The sequence below is a fragment of the Pan troglodytes genome, chromosome 10 (genome assembly GCF_028858775.2).
Source record: "Pan troglodytes isolate AG18354 chromosome 10, NHGRI_mPanTro3-v2.0_pri, whole genome shotgun sequence".
Lineage (NCBI taxonomy): Eukaryota > Metazoa > Chordata > Mammalia > Primates > Hominidae > Pan > Pan troglodytes.
In genome coordinates this window covers 63,586,813-63,613,946 of record NC_072408.2, presented here as the reverse complement: position 1 = coordinate 63,613,946, position 27,134 = coordinate 63,586,813, and the positions used below count along the sequence as shown (strand labels likewise).

Genomic DNA, 27,134 nt, shown 5'->3' with positions numbered 1-27,134 from the left:
ACCAAGTGTTGAGTGTACTATATAAAGTGATAACAGAGGATTATGTGGATGCATAACCCAGTGGCAACGAATTCCATTTTGGCCGTGAACTACTGAACAGATTCACTGAATGTGTTCATTTGCTGAACAAATCTTATTTCAGCAAATGACAAAATAAGATTTGTTCAGCACATCTCATGTGAGTGCTCACATAGCGTGGGCTCTGTGGTCAGACAAACACTGGGCACTTCTCTTGGTGTTATCACCTTAAGCTGTGTGCCTTGGGGAAAGTTACTCAATTTCTCATTCCGTCCATTTCCTCGTGCACAAAATGGCAGAAAATAAAGGTGTTGTGATGATTAAATGAGATACTGTATACAATATTCTTAGTACAATGCCCAGCACATGGTGAGCCTTCAAGAAATGCTATCTACTAGTCCTACGTGCAATGCATTGTGGAGAAGGCTAAAAATGACATGTGTGGCACGAGTTGCAGTTTAATCCTGTGCTCCACTTACTCTAAGATTCAGGTATGTGTTGCACTAGTTGGACTAGTGGCCAGGGGTCAGAGGAAAATAAGAACCTCCCGAAAATGTCTTCCCTTATTCTAGAGGAAGACAGAGTTAAGAAGAAAAGCTTTAGCTCAAGGAAAGGGCATTAGAGTTAAAATGGAGGGAAAAAATATCTACTAATCAGAATATTCTACTGGCCACAGTCTCTGACCTTCTGGCAATTAAAATTTTAAAGTTAAAGATTACTTAAAATTGGCTGGGTGTGGTGGCTCACGCCTGTAATCCCAGCACTTTGTGAGGCCGAGGTGGGTGGATCACAAGGTCAGGAGTTTGAGACCAGCCTGACCAACATGGTGAAACCCCGTCTCTACTAAAAATACAAAAATTAACCAAGCGTGGTGGTGGGCATCTGTAATCCCAGCTACTCAGGAGGCTGAGGCAGGAGAATCTCTTGAAATCAGAAGGCGGAGGTTGCAGTGAGCCGAGATCACACCACTGCACTCCAGCCTGGGCAACAAGAGCAAAACTGTCTCAAAAAAAAAAAAAAAAAAAGATTACTTAAAATTTACTTGGAAACTTAAAAGTGCACCATTAAGTAACTCCTGGGACCAAGCAGATGTCATGAGAAAAATTAAGAAATATTTGCCACTTCATCAGTTATAAGACAAAAAAAAATTTTTTTTTAATTTTAAGACATACTTAAATTGAGTGATAATGAATGATATGGTTGGGTCTGTGTCCCTGCCCAAATCTCATGACAAATTGTAATCCCCAATGTTGGAGGTGGGGTCTGGTGGGAAATGATTGGATCTTGCATGCAAATTTCCCCTTTGGTGCTGTTCTCGTGATAGTGAGTGGATTATCAGGAGATCTGGTTGTTTAAAAGTGTGTAGCACCTCCCAACTCTCTCTATTCCTCGTGCTCTGGCCCTGTAAGACGCGCCTGCTTCTCTTTTGTCTTTCACCATGATTGAAAGTTTCCTGAGGCCTCCCCAGCATGCTTCCTGTACAGCCTGTGGAACCGTGAGCCAATTAAGCCTCTTTTATTTAAAAATTACCCAGTTTCTGGTGGCACACACCTGTAATCCCAGAACTTTGGGAAGCTGAGGTGGGTGGATCACCTGAGGTCAGGAGTTCAAGGCCAGCCTGACCAACATGGAAAAACCCCATCTCTACTAAAAATACAAAATTAGCCAGGCATAGTGGCGCATGCCTGTAATCCCAGCTACTTGGGATGCTGAGGCAAGAGAATTGTTTGAACTCTGGAGGCAGAGGTTGTGGTGAGCCAAGATCGTGCCACTGCACTCCAGCCTGGTCAACAAGAGCAAAACTCCGTTTCAAAAAAAAAAAAAAGAAAAATTACCCAGTTTCAGGTATTTCTTTATAGTAGTGCAAGAATGGACTAATACAATGAAAATACCAAATATCAGGCTGGGTGTGGTGGCTCATGCTTGCAATCTCAGCACTTTGGGAGCCTGAGGTGGGAGGATCACTTGAGGCCAGGAGTTCAAGACCAGCCTGGGCAATATAGTGAGACCCAATTGCTACAAAAAAATTTAAAATTAGCTGGGTGTGGTGGCAAGCACTTGTATTCTCAGCTACTTGGGAGGTTGAGGCAGGCAGAAGGAGCACTTGAGCCCATGAATTTGAGATTGCAGTGAGTATGATAGTACCACTGCACTCCAGCCTGGGCAACACAGCAAGACCCTGTCTCAAAAAAAAGACAGTTTTAAAAAATGAACATAAGGTATAAACACCAACATTCAACATGTACACACACACACACACACACACACGCAGTTGGCCCTCTGTATTTGTGGGTTCCACATCTGGGGATTCAACCAACCACAGATAAAAAATATTTGGAAACTAAAAATTCCACCCTGAGCTTCTGGACCTCAGCACCAGCCCCAGGGCTGCTCTAGGGGCCACATGGCTGAAGGGAGCGCAAGGAGCTACCAGAGGCAGAATGAAGAGACTGAAGCAATGACAGCCACTTATTTTGAGGAATTACGTGTCATTGATGACTATGCCAAAACATTTTGTATTAGAATTAGTGATGATATTGATTACCCCAAATGGACACTTTGCTCACAGGTGATGCTACTGAATTAATATACAGGTACAGCTCCACCTACTTATTAGTAGGTAAGACTCTTGGCTTAAAGGACAAGAATGTGCAGATTTATCAAATGGGCTTGAGAAAATACAATTCAGAATATTGGTGAAAGTATTCTTTACCTGTGGGTGGAGAAAATAAGAGATGCTCGGCCATGCGCAGTGGCTCATGCCTGTAATCCCAGCACTTTGGGAGGCCGAGGTGGGCGGATCACGAGGTCAGGAGATAGAGACCATCCTGGATAACATGGTGAAACCCCATCTCTACTAAAAATACAAAAAATTAGCCGGGCGTGGTGGCACGCACTTGTAATCCCAGCTACTCAGGAGGCTGAGGCAGGAGAATCGCTTGAACCCGGGAGGCAGAAGTTGCAGTGAGCAGAGATCGAGCTGCTGCACTCCAGCCTGGGCAACAGAGGGAGAAAAAAAAAAAAAAAACAACTCTAGGGGAATAGAAATACCTGATTTCTTGTCATTGAGACACTCACGCTGTTAAAGGAATATTGCCTTTTTTTTCTTTTTTCTGTTTTGATTATATAAATAGAGATGCGTCTCAGTATGTTGCCCAGGCTGGTCTTAAATTCTGGGACTCAAGTGATCCTCCCACCTCAGCCTCACAAAGTGTTGGGATTACAGGCATGAGCCATTGTGCCTGACCCATTTTTTGTTTTGTTTTGTTTTGAGACAGAATCTTGCTCTGTTACCTAGGCTGGAGTGTAGTGGCGTGATCTCAGCTCACTGCAACCTCTGCCTCCTGGGTTCAAGCAATTCTCCTGCCTCAGCCTCCCAGGTAGCTGGGACTACAGATGCCTGCCACCACATCTGGTTAATTTTTTGTATTTTTAGTAGAGATGGCATTTCACCATGTTGCCCAGGCTGGTCTTGAACTCCTGACCTCAGGTGATCCACCTGCCTCCAGCCTCCCAAAGCGCTGAGATTACAGGCATGAGCCACCGTGCCTGGCCCTGTCTGGCCTTTTTACTGCTTTTTATGGCTTATTGAAATAGCTTGAATTAGTCCTTTCTCATACTACTATAAGAACACATCCAAGACTGGGTAATTTATAAAGGAAAGAAGTTTAACTGACTCACAGTTCAGCATGGCTGAGGAGGCCTCAGGAAACTGATGATCATGGTGGAAAGGGAAGCAAACATGTTCTTCTTCACAGGGCAGCAGGAAGGAGAATGAGAGTCAAGTGAAGCAGCAAGCTCCTTACAAAACTATCAGATCTCGTGAGAACTTACTATCACAACAATAGCATGGGAGAAACTGCCACCATGATTCAATTACATCCCACCGGGTCCCTTACACAACATGTGGGGACTATGGGAACTAAAATGCAAGATGAGATTTGAGTGCAGACACAGCCAAACCCTATAATTCTGCCCCTGGCCCCTCCCAAATCTCCTGTCTTCACATTTCTTTTTTCTTTTTCTTTTTTTTTGAGATAGAGTCTCACTCTGTCACCAGGCTGGATTGCAGTGGCACAAGCTTGGCTCACTGCAACCTCCACCTCCTGGGTTCTAGCCATTCTCCTGCCTCAGCCTCCCCAGTAACTGGGACTACAGGCGCATGCCACCAAACACGGCTAATTATTGTATTTTTAGTAGAGACGGGGTTTCACCATGTTGGCCAGGCTGGTCTCGAACTCCTGACCTCAGGTGATCTGCCTGCCTCAGCCTCCCGAATGCTGGGATTACAGGCATGAGCCACACCGCACCTGGCCGATGATAAACCTTTGAAAGCTAAAAAGCAAAGAGATGATTTCAGACTAACTCAGAAGAACTGAGAAAGCTGAATTATGTGGCAACAGTAGAGAAAAATTGAAAACAGAAATGATTACATTGTAGAATCACAAACAGACCCAGATCTTCTACCTGCTCTTATGCTGCTGGATGACTGTTTCTCCCTAGTTTCAGCAGAAGTTGGAGTCTATGGACTGGGAAACATCAAGTACAGCTGAGGGCTTTGATACCAAACAAAAATGGAGGTTTACACAATCACATGCTTGCTGATTGCTAAGCCCCTGCCTCCTGCCTCACAGCCTTCATCAATCATTTAGTGCCCAAACCATGTCAGCCAGATCTTTACCCTCTAGGAAGGGGATTGTCACACCTTTCTCTCAGGAATCAAAGCAGCCCAAGAGGAAAGAAGAGAAACTGATAAGATTACCCAACAAATAAATGGCCCTACAGTAAACTCAGAAATACAAGAGCTCTCCATATACTGCAAACTTCCAATCAGCTGTAGTCCTTCATTCCTCATCGTAAGAAACCAAAAATTACCAGAACTCTAAAGTAAGCCTCTATCATGCAAGACAAAAAGCACACAAGCAGGGAAAGCACCTTGGAGAAACAGAATACTATATGGATGAAAGAAAACTAACTCATGTTCAGTCAAAGCTTCTCATAAAAGACCAGGTGCCGGTTGGGCGCGGTGGCTCCCTCCCTCACTTTGGGAGGCCGAGGGAGGTGTATCACAAGGTCAAGAGATCGAGACCATCCTGGCTAACATGGTAAAACCCCATCTCTACTAAAAATACAAAAATTAGCTGGGCATGGTGGTGGTCACCTGTAGTCCCAGCTACTCAGGAGGCTGAGGCAGGAGAATCACTTGAACTCAGGGGGCGCAGGTTACAGTGAGCCGAGATAGCACCACTGCACTCCAGCCTGGGTGACAGAGCGAGACTCCATCTCAAAAAAATAAGCAAATAAAAGACCAGGCCCGGTGGCTTACACCTGTAATCCCAGCACTTTAGGAGGCTGAGGCAGGCGGATCACTTGAGGTCAGGAGTTTGAGATCAGCCTGGCCAACATGGTGAAACCCCGTCGGAGTGAGACTCTGTCTCAAAAAAAAAGAAAGTTTCTCATAAAAGAGCAGCAAAGAAATCTGTTATGGTTAAAACATAGAACAAACAAATAACAAATAACAATAACTAAGGAAGCTTAGTTTATTAGAAATGTGCCAGGCAAGGGAGATAGTGAGCAAATGGAGTCAGTCAAATGGACGTCGAGTAGCTTTAACATTTGAGTTTTATACAGTTTCACTGAGAGGGCGTTAGCCAAAGGATGCTTTTAGGGCGGGGATAACAAGAGTTGGGGGAGGGGCAGGAAGGAAGGGTAGAGTTAGGGCAGGAAAGAATTGGTCAAAAGTTGCGAAGTTGAGTCACCGACTGTGTTGATAGGCTAGGCAAGGCTGTCTGTGAAAAAGTCTGTGGTTTTGTTTCCTGAACACCTGGGTCCAAGCTGAGCTGTTGCTGACATAGTTTATCTGTCTTGCAAATTGTGGTCTCTGTGCTGTTTTTCAAGTTGTGGTTTCTGTAGTTTTCCATTTCTCAGTCTTGAGAAAGATAAGATAAGAAAAGATACTGCATTCTGAAAACAAGAACAAGATGTTATTTTGTAAAAAGAGGAACATTCAGAGAACAAGAAGAAATTTTAGATGTTAAAGACATGATAAGAAATGAACATTTTAATGAAGAATTGAAAGATAAAATTGAGGAAATTACACAGAAAGCGTGGCAAAAAGACAAGGAGATAGGAAATGAGAGAAAAAAGGTAAGAAAATTTATGAAATCTATGAAGTTCAGCAGCCAAATAATAGAATTTCCAGGAAGAGTAAAACAGAGGGGAAGAAATCAACAATGAAATAGTTCAGGCCGGGCGTGGTGGCTCACCCCTGAAATCCTAGCACTTTGGGAGGCTGAGGCGGGCGGATTGCCTGAGCTCAGGAGTTCAAGACCAGCCTGGGCAACACGGTGAAACTGTGTCTCTACTAAAATACAAAAAATTAGCTGGGTGTGGTGGCATGCACCTGTAGTTGCAGCTACTTGGGAGGCTGAGGCAGAAGAATCGCTTGAACCCAGGAGGCGGAGGTTGCAGTGAGCTGAGACTGGGCCGCTGCACTCCAGCCTGGGCAACAGGGCGAGACTCCATCTCCAAAAAAAAAAAAAAGAAATAGTTGAAGAAACACACTCAGAATAGAAGAACCAAATTGAAAGTGTCCATCATAATAGATGAAAATTGTCCTGCACTAAAGCATATGATTGTGAAATGTAAAATATCTAGGACAAACAGGAGATTCTCAGGCTTCCAGAAGGGGTAGAAGGGTGGCACAAAAGGGTGGTGGGGGAGTCGGAATTGGATTGGATTTCTCAGCAGCAACACAGGAATAAGAAAAGAAACAAACTTAAAGAGGAAGGTGTGGCTTTCTTTTCCTCCGGGACACAGAAGGTCGTCCTTCCTACCTACTGGCTGCCCTCGGGGGCAACCCCTTGCCCAGCACCAAGGACATGAAGAAGATCCTGTACAATATAAGCAATAAGGCTAATAGCAACCAGTGCAGCAAGATCATCAGTGAGCTGAATGGAAAAAACATTAAAGGTGTCATTGCCCAGGGTATTGGCAAGTTGCCATTGTGCTCTCCCACAAGGCTGTGGCCGCCTCTACTGCCCCGGCTCTGTAGCTCCTGCTGCTGGCCCTGCCCCTACTACAAAGAAGAAGAAACATGAGAAGAAGGAGTCCCAAGAGACACATGGTGACATATGATTTGACTTCCTGCTCCCCTGCCAATTCCCCTGGAAAGAAAGAAAGAAGGGAGGGAGGGAAGGAGGGAGAGGAAGGGGAGTGGGGGAGGGGAGGGGAGGGAAAGGGAAGGGAATAGAGGAAACAGGAGAGACGCAAAGTGATGGCGAAGGAAAATCACAGGATCAAAAACAGCAAATGTAGAAAGCAACTGATCTGGACTGGGAGAGGCATAACTCAAAAGACAGGCATGTTGGGGATTTGTTATCCACCATTTAAAAAGATAAAGCCATTCTTAGCCCATGGGTCATACAAAAACATGCTGCAGGTCAGTTTTCTGACCCTGATCTAGTCAATAAAAAAGAAACAGGATGAACTGACACTAATTTCTGGAAAGAAGGAAGGAAGGAAGGAGGAAAGGAGGCAGGAAGGAAAAAAAAGAAGAAAGGGGCCAGGCGTGGTGTCTCACCCTTGTAATCCCAGCACTTTGAAAGGCCACAGGCGGGTTGATCACGTGAGGTCAGGAGTTTGAGACCAGCCTGGGTAACATGGTGAAACCCCGTCTCTACTAAAAATACAAAAATTAGCCGGGCATGGTAGTGCACCCCTGTAGTCCCAACTACTCGGGAGGCTGAGGCAGGAAAAACACTTGAACCCGGGAGTCAGAGGTTGCAGTGAGCCTGGATGGTACCACTGCATTCCAGCCTGGGTGACAGCAAGACTCCGACTCAAAAAAAAGAAGTAAGAAGTAAGGAAAGAACAAAGGAAGGAAGGAAGCAAGAAGGAAAGAAAAAGAAAGAAAGAGAAAGAAAGAAGGAAGAAAGGAAGAAAAGAAAGAAGAAAGAAAAGAAAGAGAAAGAAAGAAGAAAAGAAAGGAAGGAAGGAGGCTAGGTAGAGGTGTGACCCTGGTATTGATAAAGAGATAGGGGAGTGGTCAAAGGCATTTCCCTACATCATACTGTAAGGAAAATTCCTGGGTGAGCCCACAGAAACGATAGATTAATCCAAATTATAAACTGAGTAATCTCATCGTAGAGCCTTTGCATAAATCCAGGATACCTAGTTATCCAATAGTCTCCCTGGCCAGATTGCCAAAGCTTTCGCTGCTCTGGGTCTTCTTCCTCATTGTAGTCCCTGTCATCAGGGTTTCCACAGCACTCAACTCATTCTCCAAGCTTTGACTGCAGTATTCTTCAGGATACATCATCAATCATCTTCCCTCTGCCTTGACATGGTGCTTGGCACTGTGACCCTTGACACAATGTTAAGTGCCTTGACATATTGCTACACTCCCCACATAAGACTTACTTCAAGTGAATATACATTAGATATCTGCAGGAAAAATGAAGAAGAGCAAGACAGCAACCATCCCTTCCCTTTAAGAATTCCCTTCAAGAACAAGGATTTTTCTCCATATAACAAGAATGTGATTGCAAATTGCTTCACAAAAAAGTAATCTGGCAGAGCTGTAATCTCCACTGGCCTCTCCAAAAAGCCACAAATAAAATAGCCTTTGATATAGACAATAAATTGTAAATATCAGTAGAAGCTTCCTTAGAAGCTATCTTGATGATAGACACTGACTTTTTTGTTTATTTTTATTTATGTTATTTCCATTGCATTATGTGGCAAAATATTTCACATTAATCTAACCATCAGTCTGCTTTCTATCACTATATACAATATTTGCCTTTTCTAAAATTTTATAAATGTGGAATGATATAGTAGAATCTTCGGTGTCTGGCTCCTTGTATTTAGCATAATGCTTTTTTTTTTTTTTTTTTTTTTGAGACAATCCTGCTAGGCTGGAGTGCACCAGTGTGATCTGGGCTCACTGCAACCTCTGCCTCCCAGGTTCAAGCGATTCTCGTGCCTCTGCCTCCAGAGTAGCTGGGATTACAGGCGCCCACCACCACAGCTGGCTAATTTTTGTATTTTCGGTAAAGACAGACTTTCACCATGTTGGCCAGGCTGGTCACAAACTCCTGACCTCAAGTGATCCATCCCACTCGGCCTCCCAAGGTGCTGGGATTACAGGTGTGAGTCACCACACCCAGCTGTCTTCAGCATAATGCTTTCGAGATTCATACATGTTGTGATGTGTATTGGTAGGTTTTTCGTTTGTGTGTTTCTATTTTGTTTTGGCTCACAAACAGAAAAATCTAAAGTAGCTCTTTTTGGTAAGTAGCTTTGCATTGTATGGATGTAAAACAGTTTATCCATTCACCAGTTGGTTGTTTCCAGTTGGGAGATACATACTATGAAAAAAACTCCAATGAACAGTTGCACACAAGTCTTTGTGTGGACATGTTTTCATTTCTTTTGGGGAAGTACATAACAGTTGGATTGCTGGGTCATGTGGTAACTCTGTCTTTCACATAATCAGAAACCACCAAACTCTTTTCAAAGTATTCATACCACTATGGTTTGTGTCCCTCCAAAACTGATGTTGGAATTTAATTACCATGGTGACTCTATTAAGAGGTGGGACCAGGCTAGGCATGGTGGCTCACGTCTGTAATCCCAGAACTTTAGGAGGCCAGCGCAAGAGGATTGCTTGAGGACAGGAGTTCAAGACCAGCCTGGTCAATGTAGTAAGACCCCCATCTGTACAAAACATTTAAAAATTAGACAGACATGGTGGCACACACCTGTGGTCCTAGCTACTCAGGAGGCTGAGGTGGGAGGATACCTTGAGCTCAGGAGGTCAAGGCTGCAGTGAGCCATGATCATGCCACTGCACTCCAGCCTGGGCAACAGAGCAAAATCTTGACTCTAAAAAAAAAAAAGGAGGTGAGAATTTTAAGAGACAGACCTTAAGCCCTCATGAATGGATTAATCTTTTCATGAATTAACAGATTAGTGGGGTTATAGTGGAAGGGAATAAGTTATCTCAAGAGCAGGTTTGTGATAAAAGCCAGCCTTGCACTCTTCTTATCCTGTGATGCCTTCACATGTTATGACACAGCAAGAAGGCCCCCTGCAGTTGTGACTCCTTGTCCTTGAATCCAAGCACTTGCCAGTTTCCAGAACTTTACCAAATACATTTCGGCTGGGTGAGGTGGCTCACACCGGTAATCCCAGCACTTTGGGAGACCAAGGCGGGTGGATCACTTGAGGTCAGGAGTTCAAGACCAGCCTGGCCAAATGGTGAAACCCTGTCTCTACTAAAAATACAAAATTTAGCCGGGCGTGGTGGTGCCTGTAATCCCAGCTACTTGGGAGGCTGAAGCAGGAGAATCCCTTGAATCCGGGAGGTGGAGGTTACAGTGAACCGAGATTGCGCGGCTGCACTCCAGCCTGGGTGACAGAGTGAGACCGCTTCTTAAAAACAACAACAAAAAAGCCAGTCTCTGTGGCTCACGCCTGTAATCCCAACACTTTGGGAGGCCGAGGTGGGCGGATCACGAGGTCAGGAGATCGAGACCATCCTGGCTAACACAGTGAAACCGCCGTCTCTACTAAAAATACAAAAAATTAGCTGGGCGTGGTAGCAGGTGCCTGTAGTCCCAGCTACTCGGGAAGCTGAGGCAGGAGAATGGCGTGAACCCGGAAGGAGGAGCTTGCAGTGAGCCGAGATGGCGCCACTGCACTCCAGCCTGGGCGACAGAGCGAGACTCTGTCTCAAAAAAAAAAAAAGAAAGAAAGAAATTTTGTTTTATTATAATTTACCCAGTCTAGGGTATTCTATGATAGCATCAGAAAATGGACTAAGGAACATACCATTTTCATTCTTACCGGCAATGTTCCTGATGCTCCAAATTCTCTTCCACGCCTGATATTGTTAGTCTTTTTAATTTGAGTCATTTTAGTGGGTGTGAAGTATAGTTTTTATTTTCTTATTATTATATTTCCATAAGTTATTGCGGTACAGGTGGTATTTGGGGGGGTGTGAAGTATATTTCTTCATGGTTTTAATTCACATTTCCCCAATGACCAAGTGATGTGGAGCATCATTTCATGTTGGTTTTTTGCCATTCATATAACTTATTTGGTAAAATGTATGTTCACATTTCTCTCTTGTTGTTGATCATTCTTGCCAAATTTTGTGTAGTCTTTTAAAATAACTGCTTTGTTCCTTTTACTTTGGATTTATTTTCTGTTTTTCTGACTTATTATAAATGATTACTTACTAATATGTCTTTTACGTTTATACATTTATTTTTTGTTTGTTTGTTTTTGTTTTTGTTTGAGACCGAGTCTCGCTCTGTCGCCCAGGCTGGAGTGCAGTGGGGCTATCTCGGCTCACTGCAACCTCCGCCTCCTGGGTTCAAGTGATTCTCCTGCCTCAGCCTCCCGAGCAACTGGGATTACAGGCACCTGCCACCACACCGAGCTATTTTTTGCATTTTTTAGTAGAGACAGGGTTTCGCCATGTTGCCTAGGCTGGTCTGAAACTCCTGACCTCAGGTGATCCGCCCTCCTCAGCCTCCCAGAGTGTTGGGATTACGGGCGTGAGCCACTGCGCCCGGCCAAGTTTATACATTTCTTTCTACACACTACGTAGCTGCCCCACAGTTGTCATCTGTAATACTTTTTTTTTTTTTTTTTTTTTTTTGAGACAGAGTCTCGCTCTGTCGCCCAGTCTGGAGTGCAGTGGTGCCATCTCGGCTCACTGCAAGCTCCGCCTCCCGGGTTCACGTCATTCTCCTGCCTCAGCCTCCCGAGTAGCTGGGACTACAGGCGCCCGCCCCCACGCCTAGCTAATTTTTTGTATTTTTAGTAGAGACGGGGTTTCTCCTTGTTAGCCAGTATGGTCTCGATCTCCTGACCTCATGATCTACCCGCCTCAGCCTACCAAAGTGCTGGGATTACAGGCGTGAGCCACCGTGCCCGGCCGTCATCTGTAATACTTTTTATTACATTCAAAATGTTTAATTTGTGTCTTTCTTATTTCCTAGCACATAAAGGAAAATTTTTAGCTTTTTTTAATTGTTTATTTGTAGCTTAATAGCATTATACATAGGCATACCTTATTTTATTGCACTTCATTTTATCATGCTTTCTAGATTGTATTTTTGTTACAAATCGAGGGTTTGCGGCAACCTTGTGTTGAGCAAGTATATCAGTGCCATTTTTCCAACAGCATGTGCTCACTTTTGTGTCTTTGTGTCAGCATTTTTTACTGATAAACTATTTTTAAAATAAGGTATATTTTTAGACATAATGCCATTGCATACTAAATAGACTACATTGTAGTTTAAAAATAACTTTATGTACTAGGAAACCAAAAAAAATTGTGTGACTTACTTTACTGTGATGTTTGTTTTATTGCAATGATCTGGAACTGAACCTATAATATCTCTGACATGTGCCTATAGTCAGAGAATGTCCTCATTTTAATTCTGTCAATTTTCTTGAGATTTGATTTACAGACAATCTGTCTTCAATTAATAAAAATTTTATGTGTGCTTAAAAAGAATGTGATTTTTGCAGTTGTTAGTATAGTGTTCTATGCTTCTACCATAGTAAATATATAATCATGTTTATCAAATCTACTCGATGAACATTTTCTGTCAATTATTAATTTTCAAATCCTCCAATATGATTGAATATAAATTTGTCTGTTTCTTCTTCTTTTTTTTTTTTTTGGAGATAGAGTCTCACTCTGTTGCCAGGCTGGAGTGCAGTGACGCAATCTCGGCTCACCACAACCTCCACCTCCCAGGTTCAAGTGATTCTCCTGCCTTAACCTCTTGAATAGCTGGGATTACAGGCATCCGCCACCATGCCTGGCTAATTTTGTATTTTTAGTAGAGATGGGGTTTCTCCATGTTCGTCAGGCTGGTCTCGAACTCCCGACCTCAGGTGATCTGCCCGCCTCGGCCTCCCAAATTGTTGGGATTACAGGCATGAGCCACCATACCCAGCTTGTTTCTTCTTGTGATGTTTTTGCTTTATATTTTTTAAGGCTATGTTTATATGTTTACAACCTATGTATATATGTTTATAACCTATGAATATATGTTAATAAACCTATGTGCATAAGTTTCAGTCTATGTACATAGGTTTGTCTATGTACATAGAAAAGAAACCCACACACAGACATAAAATGGTGAAATTTCAGAACAACAATGACAAAGAATGATTATAAAACAGCAGGAGAGAAAGGAGATTATCTTCTTTTTTCTTTTTGAGACAGAGTCTTGTTCTTTCACCCAGGCTGGAATGCAACGGCTCGATCTCGGCTCACTGCAACCTCCGCCTACCAGATCCAGCGATTCTCCCTGCCTCAGCCTCCCAAGTAGGTGGGATTACAGGCACCCACCACCATGTCCAGCTACTTTTTTTTTGTATTTTTAGTAGAGACGGGGTTTCACCATGTTGGCCAGGCTGGTCTCAAACTGCTGACCTCAGGTGATCCACCCACCTTGGCCTCCCAAAGTGCTGGGATTATAGGTGTGAGCTACTGCGCCAGCAAGGAGATCATCTCAAAAGAAGCTGAGTTAGTGACAGCTGGCTTAAAGACAATGTAAGCTGGAAGACAGTGAAATGTTATCTTCAAATTGCTGAGGAAAAGCAACTGAAAATTTGGAATTCTAAACCCAATTAAATTTTTTTTTTTTTTGAGCTCGATCTCAGCTCACTGCAACCTCTGCCTCCCAGGTTCAAGTGATTCTCTTGCCTCAGCCTCCCGAGTAGCTGGGATTACAGGCATGTGCCACGATGCCCAGGTAATTTTTGTATTTTTTATAGAGACAGGGTTTCACCATGTTCACCATGCTGGTCTCGAACTCCTGAACTTGTGATCTGCCCGACCTGGCCTCCCAAAGTGCTGGGATTACAGGCGTGAGCCACCTCTCCTGGCCCTAAAATTTGTTTTAATGAAGACAAAATAAAATTGTTTTCAGACAAATAAAACTCACTCTTTCGCCAGCAAACCCTCCCTATAGGAAAAATCTAAAGTATATATTTTAGCTAGAAGGAAATTGATCCTAAATGAAGCTACAAGAAGAAACAACATGTAAAAAAGACTTTGGGTAAGTATAAAATATTAACTATAAAACAATGATAATGTTTAGTAATATTTAAATTTGAAAGAAAAAGATAATATTAAAACATATGACAGGTCTGTGTTCTGGAGGAGATAAAGAAATAGATTAACTTTGTAATTTAAGTAATCACGGTGCAGCTTATAGGGTAACAACCAAAAAAAAATCAACCCAAAAAACAAAAGGCAAAAAAAGCATCTCAAACCTGAATAGAGTATTTAACTTCCAAACTAGCAAGGAAGGATATAATTAATACCAAAAAAGAGTCAAAAGAAAAAAATAGGAAGGCCAGGCATGGTGGCTCATGCCTGTAATCCAAGCACTTTGGGAGGCCAAGGCTGGCAGATCACTTGAGGATAGGCGTTTGAGACCAGCCTGGCCAACATGGCAAAATCCCGTCTCTACTAAAAATATAAAAATTAGCTGGGGATGGTGGTACACACCTGTAATCCCAGCTACTCAGGAGACTGAGGCAAAAGGATCACTTGAGCCCGGAAGGCGGAGATCACACCATTGCAGTGAGCCGAGATCACACCATTGCCCTCCAGCCTGGGTGACAGAGCGAGACTCTCTCTCAAAAGAAAAAGAATAGGAAGTGAAAGATAGTATAAACTAGGGCAATAGATTTTTTTGAGACTAATTTCATTAAAGGTAAATAAACTAAATGCCTTAGTAGTTGTCTCAGTCAGTTTGGGCTGCTGTAACAAATGTATCATAGGCTGAGTACTTAAATAACAGAAATTTATTTCTCACAGTTGCAGAGACTGGCTGTTTGGGGTTTGTTTTTCTGTTTCTTTTTCAGAAACAGGGGTCTCACTGTTACCCAGGCTGGAGTGCAGTGGCATGATCATAGCTCACGGCAGCCTTGAACTCCTGGGCTCAAGTGATCCTCCCACCTCAGCCTCCTGAGTAGCTGGGACTACAGGCAAACACCACTGCAACCAGCTAATTTTAAAACCTTTTTTGTTACTGTTTTTTTTTTGAGACCCAGGCTGGAGTGCAGCGGCAAGATCTTGGCTCACTGTGACCTCCGCCTCCCAGGTTCAAGCAATTCTCCTGCCTCAGCCTCCCAAGTAGATAGAACTACAGGTGCATGCCATCATGCTCAGCTAATTTTTGTATTTTTAGTAGAGACGGGGTTTCACCACATTGACCAGGCTGGTCTCTAACTCCTGACCTCGTGATCCACCTGCCTCAGCCTCCCAAAGTGCTGGGATTACAGGTGTGAGCTACCACACCGAGTCTTAAAACTTTTTTTTGTAGAGATGGGGTTTCACTATAGCCCAGGCTGGCCTCAAACTCTTAGCCTCAAGTGATTCTCTTGCCTTGGCCTCCCAAAGTGCTGGTATTTCAGGCATGAGCCACTACACCTGGCTGAGTGTAGGTGTTCGAGATCAGGATGCCAGCATGGTTGCATGCTTGGTTAGGGCCTTCTTGCTAGTTTCGTGGGTGGCCATCGTCTTGCTGTGTCCTCACATGGTGGAAGGAGGAGGGCTGAAGAGAAAGTCGCTGTGTCTCTTCTTACAAGGCCTTTAATCTCATCATGAGGGCTTCACCCCCATGACCGAATTATCTCATAATACCGTCACCTTGGGGTTTAAGATTTCAATGTATGAATTTGCCAGGAGACGCAAAGGATCAGTTTACTGCAGTAAAAACAAAGACAGATTGAACGTTTTAAATGCATTTTACGGGCTACTTGAAAGACTTCAGCAGTCTTAGACCTCCACTTAGGTATTTGTCTTCTTAGACTTTCAACCTTAGGAAGGTTGAAAATAAATAATAGCCAAAAAGAATAGAATAGGGCCAGGCGTGGTGGCTCACACCTGTAATCCCAGCACTTTGGGAGGCCAAGGCAGGCAGATCACCTGAGGTCAAGAGTTTGAGACCAGCCTGACCAACATGATGAATCCCCATCTCTATCAGAAATACAAAAATTAGCCAGTTATGGTGGTGGGTGCCTTTAATCCCAGCTACTCAGGAGGCTGAGGCAGGAGAATCACTTGAACCTGGGAGGCAGAGGTTATAGTGAGCCAAGATCGTGCCACTGCACTGCAGCCTGAGCGACAGAGCAAGACTCTGTCTCAGGGGAAAAAAAAAAAGAATAGAAAGTAAGTAGGCTGGGCATGGTGGCTCACACCTGTAATCCTAGCACTTTGAGAGGCCGAGGCGGGTGGATCACAAGGTCAGGAATTCAAGACCAGTCTGGCCGACATAGTGAAACCCCATCTCTACTAAAAATACAAAAAATTAGCCAGGCGTGGGGGTGTGCACCTGTAATTCCAGCTACTCAGGAGGCTGAGGCAGGAGAATCTCCTGAACCCGGGAGGGGAAGGTTGCAGTGAGCTGAGATTGCACCATTGCACTCCCGCTCGGGCGACAGTGCGGGAAGCTGTCTCAAAGAAAAGCAAAAAAAAAAAAAAAAAAAAAAAAAAAGTAAGTAGATGGAAAAGACATGCCAGACCAAAAAAAAAAAAAAAAAAAAAAAAAAAAAAAAATCCAGTATAGCTATATTAAAATCAGAAAACAATATAGTTCAAGACAAATGGCATTATTTGAAATACACAAGGCTATTAGAAATAGCCAGGCGCAGTGGCTCTCCCCTGTAATCTCAGCACTTTGGGAGGCCGAGGGGGGCAGATCACGAGGTCAGGAGATCGAGACCATCCTGGCTAACACGGTGAAACCCCGTCTCTATTAAAAATACAAAAAATTAGCCAGGCGTGGTGGTGGGCGCCTGTAGTCCCAGCTACTTGGGAGGCTGAGGCAGGAGAATGGCGTGAACCCAGGAGGCGGAGCTTGCAGTGAGCTGACATCCCGCCACTGCATTCCAGCCTGGGTGACAGAGCAAGACTCTGTCTCAAAAAAAAAAAAAGAAATACACAGAGCCGCTATGACAGCAGTAAGTGAGAGAAGAATGTAAGACAATTACTGCACCCTTATTACTTTATAATTCAATCATTAAAACATGGTGGTATATGCTATTGTAATTCACATCTGATAACTAGTGAGGTTGGGTTTTTTTAATGTTTATTAGACTTTTTCAATGTCTTACCTGAATTGTCTCTTTTATTGCTTTTTTTTCCCCCACAAATAGGACTTTTTTTTGTCACTATTAGAAGTCTAAACTTTAAACAAGATTCTTGGACTGACAGCTCATAGCCGTCAGCTCGTTCAACTTTACCACCTGTTTTGTCCCCAGTGGCCTTTCCGGAACTACCTTCACCATGAAGTTCCGTGAGTTTTCCTAATTCAAACTGGGGCGTCTTCTGCATTTCTACTTTTCTAATGAAGAGCATAAATAGATTGGCAAGTCTTTTCTATGACTTTTCCAGTGCTGTTTGGAATCAATTTATTGACTACTTCTTTCAAGTCATTTTGTCTGCACCTCTCAGGTCATGATTTCCATCATCTTCTTCCAGATCTGGTGGACCTGTTGGTGCTGAGCATAAGAGGTCTTCCATATCTGATTGTTGCATTTTTTAGTAAAACCAACACAGAACAGATGAAGCAAGGAACCACGGGAAGTCTTAACGTCGACATGAACTTCAATCATGGTCTGCCATTTTTTGACCATGGAACATATTTTGTCATGGGTAAGATTCATGCCATGAAAGTTAGTTCAGCAGTTTTTGCCCTGAACATCTTCAGTAACCAGCTTGAATTTTCTAAACGTAACTTCCTCATTTGGCAAATCAGCAAGACTCACTTTAAACACACAACCCTTGAGACCATCTGATGCAATTTTGGTTCCTTGGGTCCTGGAGACTAGCATCTTTCCAATATATATATATATATATTTTTTGAGATAGAGTCGCACTCTGTTGCCCAGGCTGGAGTGCAGTGGCACGATCTTGGCTCACTGCAACCTCTACCTCCTGGGTTCAATCTATTCTCCTGCCTCAACCTCCCGAGTAGCTGGGACTACAGGCACCCACCACCATGCCCAGCTAATTTTTGTATTTTTAGTAGAGACGGGGTTTCACCATATTGGCCAGGCTGGTCTCGAACTCCTGACCTCAGGTGATCTGCCCGCCTCAGCCTCCCAAAGTGCTGGGATTACAGGCGTGAGCCACTGCGCCCAGCCCCAATATTTCTTTTTTCTTTTTTTTTTTTGAGATGGAGTCTCACTCTATTGCCGAGGCTGGAGTACAGTGGAGTCATTTCGGCTCACTGCAACTTCTGCCTCCCAGGTTCAAGCAGTTCTCCTGCCTCAGCCTCCTGAGTAGCTGGGATCACAGGTGTGCACCACCACACCCAGTTAATTTTTGTGTTTTCAGTAGAGACGGGATTTCACCATGTTGGTCAGCTGGTCTCAAACTCCTGACCTCATGATCTGCCCACCTCGACCTCCCAAAGTGCTGGGATTACAGGTGTGAGCCACCATGCCCAGCCCCCAGTATTACTTATATTGAACATAGCAGGTGCTTTTACATCACACCAATCTTTCTTAGGAAATGGATCAACCACTTTCTTCTTGGCTCCCTTTCTGCCACCTTCAGTGCTGTTCTCGCCAACCACTGTGGTGCTGCTCAGACAGCCAAAAGGGCTCTTTCATTCTTTTTATTATCTCTCATTAGCATGGTTGTCAAAGAAGAATAAGAATGGAGGCCATTGATAAGCTACACCCCAAGGCCAATCGCCCATAACCAAGTAACCAAACTTTAAGTCATCCCTATTTCCCCTAAAGGCTAGCTCTGATCATAAAACACAAAACATAAGCTTTACATTCTTAGCAACATGAATCAGTAAAATTAAATCAATCAGCTGGAGACAAATCAGCTTGAACTTACAGAAATATTAATGTATAACAGCCAATCCTGAAAAAGGTCAAAATATTCCTCCTTTATGCTCTATAAATTGCTGTAACTCCTGTAAAATGGGCTTCTTACCACTTGGTTTGACATCTCCAGGATCTTTTTCTATACCTGATCTGACTTTATTTTTGACATAGCCAAATTTTGTTCAAAAGGCTTCTCCCTTCTTCTTTTTCTTTCTTTCCTCCCGTATCTGCCTTCCTCTTCCCCTCTCACTCCCCTTCTCTCTCTCTCTTTCTCCTTATTTATTTATTTTTCTCTCTCTCATGGGAGAAGTGATAAAAATAAAACTATTGAGATAAAATATTTTTTAAGGCTTTAAGTTGGTATCATTTATTTCAGTAAACCCTTACTGGCATTAATCTTTTTTAAAAAAGAAAAAGGTATCTCAATATTTCAATCTGCATTTCTTGATTACTTGAAAGATTGAACATTTCCTCATTTTTCAAGACATTTGCATTTCCTCCTTTGTGAGCTCATGCCCTTTGCACATGTATCTAATGACATCTTTGCTTATTTTTATCTGCTTCTGTCAGAGGAGGCATCTACTTCTCAATATCTGAAATTAAAAGGATAAATATTATGACTTAACTTATTAAAGGAAAACTATACTCATCAGGCACAATATCCTTAAGGAAAACAAACTGCTGATCTTATGAGGTTTGGGGGAAGCATTTGTCTAGTGGTTGTTGACAGAGCAGGAGCATCACCATCTTGGACAAACACTGCCATTTTAAGTTCCCCTTGATTAAAAACCACCTAAATCCAGCCCCAAATACATCAGCCTAATGGCTAATGTCAGCATGACCATAAACCACAAATGACATCTCCAACCAGAAACATTCCAACCCAAGATAAACCCCCTCTGACCAGAAACATCCCAACCCCACAATAAAACTCTCCTCTATCCAGAAACATTCCAAACCTGTGATAAGCTCCCCTCTCCCTAAACCCTTAAATACCCTTAGTCTATAAGAGAGAAGGCTCCCGACCTAAACTGTCCAGAAGCCCCTCTCAGGTTTACTCTCTAAACTAAACCTGTCTTTGACTGTTCAGCCATTTTTCATGTTTCTTTCTTCTTTTTTCAACCCTTACATTTGGTGCCAAAATCTTGGATGGGTGTTGGGGGTAGAGGCTCTCTTGCAACCCAGGAAGCTCTGGGCAATGGCAGCTCGTCCCAGGCTAACTCCTGGATCCTGAGCGTCTCTGACCATCCCACTTGTCTTTTCTCTCTCTTTACTTTTCAAGCAATTTGCGTGAGGAGGACAACTAATCTGAAGGGGACTATGAGGCTTGCTCTGGGGCTACTCCCCAGTAGGTTCTCAAAACCCTCAGGTCTCAGGGATCCACCTCCAACCGCCTGCAATGGGTATTTCATTCTCTAACCCTTGTGCCCTCTTCCTCCCTCTTCCTTCCTCTTCTCTCTCTCTCTGTTCCTCACACAGCTCCAGTCTGGGAGGCCCTCTGCTGATTCCAACGAGAACACCCAACATTGGACACTAATCCAGTCAACTGATAAGATTTGCCTTCCCTGGCTTTCTCGCAGTATCTGGGAAAGTCAGGTCTGCCATTCCAGTGCTCAGAGGATCAGTGGGACTAAGCTGGAAGAAATCTTGGGGATGCCCAGTCTCCTCAGCTTTATCCTTCTCTTTGTAAAGAGGATTCTAGGTCTCTGTCTTTTGTCTGGGGACGCCTAGAACAAAAACAGACACCCTTGGCTTCCTCTTACCAGTCCACATGGTGCCAAACAATCTCACATTCCTACGTCCTCCCCACAGGGGTGTCTCCTTCACAACCTCACCAAACTTGGCTTATGGGGGGACCTAAAGCCAAAACGTTTAGTTTTTTATTGCAACACAGCCTGACCCCAGTACAAATTAGAAAATGAGAGCCGATGGCCCAAAAACAGCACTTTTGACTTTCAAATTCTCAGGGACCTTGACACGTTTATCACCAGGAATGGCAAATGGCAAGAGATTCCCTACACTCAGGCTTTCTTCTACCTTAAATCCCAACCCTCCCTATGTCAAGCTTGCAACCCTCACAAAATCCTTCTTCTTCTTCTTCTTTTTTTTTTTTTTTTGAGATGGAGTCTCGCTCTCTTGCCCAGGCTGGAGTGCAGTGGCGTGATCTCAGCTCACTGCAAACTCCGTCTCCCAGGTTCATGCCATTCTCCTGCCTCAGCCTCCCGAGTAGCTGGGACTACAGGTGCTGGCCACCACACTTGGCTAATTTTTTTGTATTTTTAGTAAAGACAGGGTTTCACAGTGTTAGCCAGGATGGTCTCGATCTCCTGACCTTGTGATCTGCCCGCCTCAGCCTCTCAAAGTGCCAGGATTACAGGCGTGAGCCACCGCGCCTGGACGAAATCCTTCTTCTTAATGAAAACTCTCCCCGGCTCTCTCCTTTCTCTGAAACCCCTTCCTCCAAAACCCCTTTTATTCCTGCAGATGAACCCCCTCTGTACTCTCAACCTCCTGCATCTGTCCAAATGCAGGATCTGTCCAAACCCTCCACTCCTTTGGCCCCTCCTGCCCCAAGCTTTAACCCCAAACCCCGCCCCTCCTCCTTCTCCACCCATTGCCCATTCAAAAACTACTCCAACCAGTCAAACCACATCTGCCATTCTCCCTCTCCAGGAAGTGGCTGGGGCTGAAGGCATTGCTCATGTTCATGTCAGTTTCTCCATGTCTGACTTGTCACAGATCGAATAGCACCTGGATCTTTCTCTGAAAATCCATCTCATTATTGCAGGGAATTCATGAACACAATTCAATCCTTTAATTTAACTTGGCATGACATTTATATCATTCTAACCTCCACCCTCATTCCTGATGAAAAAAAGCACATCCGGCGTGCAGCTGAAATACATGCAGATGAACTCCATAATCAAGCCCCTTTACAAAATCCAGTGGCCAATGATGCAGTCCCCTGTAGAGACCCAGATCAGACTTACCAACATGGAGACAATGCCATCAGGTGAAGAGACCACATGATTACCTGTCTTCTCGTGGCCATGGACAAAAATGCCCATAAGGCAGTTAATGATGAAAAACTCAGAGAAATTACACAAGAGTTCCAGGAAAATCCTTCCCTTTTCTTATTGTGCCTCACTGAAGCTATGCTAAAATATACCAATTTGGACCCAGAATCTAGAGAAGGTCAAACTTTTCTCCACCTCCAATTTGTTTCCCAATGTGCCCCAGATATCCAGAAAAAATTACAAAAATTAGAGGAGGGTCCCCAGACACCCCAGCAGGACCTCCTAAATGCGGCCTTCTGTATCTTTAACAACAAAGATGAGGAACACAAATTCAAAAAGAAACATCTCCATTTAAAATACCAGATGCTCACCTCTGCTGTCCAAAAGTCAGTCACACAAAGCCTCCTAATAACCCAAAGGAAAACTCCCTCACCTATTGGGGAGTCTGTTTCCAATGTGGCAAACCTGGACACTGGGCAAAGGCTTGTCCTAACCCCTGGCCTCCCACCAAACCGTGCCCAACTTGTGGTCTTTGGGGACACTGGAAGAGGGACTGCCCCCAATGGGAACACCTTCCCTATTCAGGTGTGGCTCATAATGAAGTTCACCAACCATCACAGGAGGAAATCTCTTCACTGTTGGTGCTGACAACTGATGACTGAGGGTGCCTGGGTTCCTTCACCCTCATGTCTAGTGAGTCTACAGAACCCAGGGTAATTAGGAAGGTATCCGGTAAGATTATTACCTTTCTTTTGGATACTGGGACAAGTCTCTCTGTATTAACTGAATATTAAGGCCCATTAGAATATTCATCCATTTCTGTTGTTGGCATGAAGGGCATACAAGAAACCCCATACAACACACCGCCTCTATACTACCCATTTCAGGGAGTCACCCTCACTCACTCTTTCTCGGTCATTCCTCATTGTCCCACTCCTTTACTAGGAAGGGACATCCTACACAAACTGGGAGGAATCATTCATTTATCAACCCCACACCAAAGCCACCCTTATTTATTATTATATCTAGAACAGAACCCCTCCTCAGACACTCCACATCAAACAGCTTAAATCCCAAATTCCTCAGCCATGTAAACCCCATAGTACGGAACACCAACTCCCCCACTGCAGCTACCCACCATTCTGCAATTCAGATTTCACTGAAGGATCCTAAGCACTGTCTAGTGGTCCCACAATATCCCCTCAACCCTAAGGGATTATGGGGACTCAAGCCCATCATCTCCCGAGTTTTGGCTGCCAGTATTTTAATCCCCACCCAGTCTCCCCACAATACTCCTATTCTCCCTCAAAAAACCTGATGGCTCGTATAGACTGGTTCAGGATTTGTGACAAATCAACTCCACTATTGTTCCTGTTTGTCCTGTTGTCCCAAACCCTTACACCCTAGTGTCACGAATTCCTCCCAACACTAGCCATTTCTCTGTATTAGACCTCAAAGATGCCTTTTTTACTATCCCTCTACATCCCTCCTCTCAAAACCTTTTTGGTTTCTCTTGGACTCACCCTGACAGGCTACTCCCAACAACTCACCTGGACTGTCCTCCTCCAGGGGTTTATGGGAAGCCCTCACTATTTTGGTCATGTACTTCAACTGGACCTCTCCCAACTACCTGTACAACCTACCATTTTGCTTTAATATGTTGACAATTTACTTCTTTGCATCCTGTCTCTAGAATATTGTATTCAAAATACCACAAGGTTTTTAAATTTTTTTGGCTGAATGTGGGTACCAGGTATCCAAAAGGAAGGCCCAATTAACTTCTCCAAAAGTTTTATACCTAGGATTAATCGTAACTACAAATACCCAAGAAATTCTGCTGACATGAAAGCAAGCCATTCAACAAATTCCATTTTCTAAAACAAAAAGGGACTTACTTCTTTCCTCGGATTAGTGGGATATTTCTGATTATGGGCAGCAAATTTTGCCATTGTCACAAATCTCTTTATGAACACACAAAAGGAAATCTTTTTTTTTTTTTTTAGATGTAGTCTCACTCTGTCACCCAGGATGGAGTGCAGTGGCGCGATCTCGGCTCACTGCAAGCTCCACCTCCTGGGTTCATGCCATTCTCCTGCCTCAGCCTCCCGAGTAGCTGGGACTACAGGCGCCTCCGACCACGCCTGGCTAATTTTGTGTGTGTGTATTTTTAATAGAGACGGGGTTTCACCATGTTAGCCAGGATGGTCTCTATCTCCTGACCTCACGATCCACCCGCCTCAGCCTCCCGAAGTGCTGGGATTATAGGCATAAGCCACTGTGCCCGGCCCTAAAAAAGGAAATCTTGATTAACCACTCACTCCCAACCCAGACCTTTAGCATGTTTTCTCTCAGCTAAAACTTGCCTTATTACAGGCCCCCGCTTTAGGCCTTCCAACCCCCCTAAGACCTTTTCACCTATATTTACACAGTTCTCATAATCAGGCCCTTGGACTGTTAGCCTAACCCATGGGAGATTCCCTCCAACTAATGGCATATTTTTCAAAACAACTAGACCCCATTTACAAAAGCTGGCCCCTTTGCTTAAAAATTTTGGCCACAGCCTCTTTAATTATCCCTGAGGCACAAAAACTCACATTCTACAAACCCGTCTAGGTATTTTCTTCTCACAGTCTACAAGATATGCTCAGCCATAAGACGCTCACTTCCATCTCATCCTCTCACATGCAAGCCCTATATTCAACCCTCCTTCAACCCTCTATTTCTCTTCATAGATGCTCCCCCACTAATTCTGTTACTCTTTTACCTTCAACACCAATTTTGGACCCCGACCAACACTCTTGCTTCTTTTACCATGTTCTTTCACCTTACTTCCACTAACATAAAGGGAGCCCCAGATTGGTTTATAGACGGCAGTGCATCAAAAAATCCTCCCCTCCAAACAGGATATGCCATCATTGAGAGATATTTCCAATTATGGATAGCAAATTTTGCCATTTATCATGATGATACCCACTCTCTCCCACCAAGAAGAGTCGTAGAGGCTGCCCCCTTGCTTTTAGGCACATCCTCCCAACAAGCAGAATTAGTTGCCCTAATAAGAGCACTAACCCTAGCAAAAAACACACAAGTTAATATACACACCAACTGTAAATATGCCTATAAAATCATCCGTTCCAATGCCCAAATTTGGAGCAAGCCAGGCTATCTCATGGCTAAGGGAACTCCTACCATTAATGGAAAACAAATCCATCATCTACTAAAGGCAGCTATACTTCCAGAAAAGGATGTAATTATCCATTGCAAAGGACATCAGTCAGATAAAAGCCACATTTCTTTAGGGAACCGCGAGGCTGACTATTGGGCAAAACACACCTCAACCAATCATCCAATTCCTCAATACCTATTTCCCCTCACACAACATATCCCCTCCTTTTATTCAGAACACCAAATACAACAACTAGTCATGGCGGGGGTACAATTCAAATCCCCATACTGGTTCATACAAAACAAATCAGTCCTACCTGACTCTGAAAAAATAACTATTTTACAGGACACCCACAACCTCTTCTACACTAGCCATTCCCCTCTACAACATTTTTTAAGTTTCCACATACATATAACCCCAGATATAAAGGAACAGTTGAAAGCCATTTTCTATTAATGCCTATTTGTCAGAAAGCTTCACCCCACTCCAACACTAGACCCCTTCTTTCCCAACCCATCAAGCCAGGGGACACCTTCCAAGACAGGACTGGCAAATTAATTTTACCCATATGCCCCCAGTAAAAAAGGTTCGATTTCTTTTAGTTCTGATTGATACCTTTTCAGGGTGGGTTGAAAGAGCTTCTACTGTCACCTCCAAATTAATAACAGAAATCATCCCCAGGTTCAGGGTGCCTCTTTCTCTTCAATCTGATAATAGTCCTGAATTCATTTCTGAAATTACTCAAACACTTGTAAAAGCCCTACAAGTCACCTGGAAGGTATGCATCCGCTATTGACCTCAATCTTTGGGAAAGGGTGAAAAAATGAATGGCATTCTAAAAAACACCCTTACCAGGTACTCACTCCAGACACATAAAGACTGGGTTACACTTTTACCTTTGGCCCTTCTAAAAATTTGGTGCTCCTACGTAAACCTTTAATGCTCAGCCCCTTTGAACTCATGTATGGAAGACCACTCGACCCTTTTGCTCTACCTCAGAGTCAAGCCCCACCTCTACCAACACCTCTCATTTCCCCTCTTCTTTTTTTTTTTTTTTTTTTTTTTTTGAGACAGAGTCTCGCTCTGTCGCCCAGGCTGGAGTACAGTGGCATGATCTTGGCTCACTGCAAGCTCCGCCTCCCCGGTTCATGCCATTCTCTTGCCCCAGCCTCCCGAGTAGCTGGGACTACAGGTGCCCACCACCACGCCCAGCTAATTTTTTGCATTTTTAGTAGAGACGGGGCTTCACCATGTTAGCCAGGTTGGTCTCGATCTCCTGACCTTGTGATCCACCTGCCTCAGCCTCCCAAAGTGCTGGGATTACAGGTGTGAGCCACTGCGCCTGGCCTCATTTCCCCACTTCTACGTACCATCTGCCGTTTCATTTGGGAATATGCTGACGAATACCTGACACGACCCATCGCCGACTCCTCTAATCACTTCCTACAGCCAGGAGACTGGGTTCTGGTAAAAGATCCCAGTCCTCCCCTCAATCCTCCCCTCACACTTAAATGGAATGGGTCTTACCAGATCATCTTTACTACACCCACTGAAGCAGGAAAAAAAAAGTTTCTTGTACTAGGCTAACTCACTTTGAGGCTCAGCAATAGACAGGGCTCTGGCAGGGCTTTGATAGCCCTGTCTGCAGAGCCAGGGCCCTCAAGGGATGGGCCCCAGAGCCTCTCCCTCCCATCTTGGAGCAGGGGTGAGAAAAACAAGTTTTTCTCCTCTTTCAGCTTCCCCTTCCCCCCTTACCATTCTCATAATTATTTTGCAAAGTTTTGTAAGTTCCTGTTTTTCCTTCTGTATAAGGTCACAAGATATGTTTAAGTTGCACAATCTGTCACCGTTTCACAAACTGCCTTTGTTCTGCTTTTGTAAGCCTGCTTGCCCGCCCTACAGGTTTTGCACCATCAAACTGGTGAACCCCTTTTCGGATGCATGTATAGCCAACCCCCTTTCGGATGCATGTATAAAAGTCAAGCCCTGTCTTTGTTCAGGGCTCAGCCTTTGGATGTTAATCCTCTGGGCTGGTACAAACCTAA

At 43.9% G+C, this 27,134-nt stretch overlaps 1 pseudogene; it reads right to left on the bottom strand.

Moving 5' to 3' along the window:
- Positions 1-17,111: 17,111 nt before the first annotated feature.
- LOC107967726 (small ribosomal subunit protein eS1-like) lies at positions 17,112-20,154 on the bottom strand (annotated as a pseudogene).
- Positions 20,155-27,134: the final 6,980 nt, after the last annotated feature.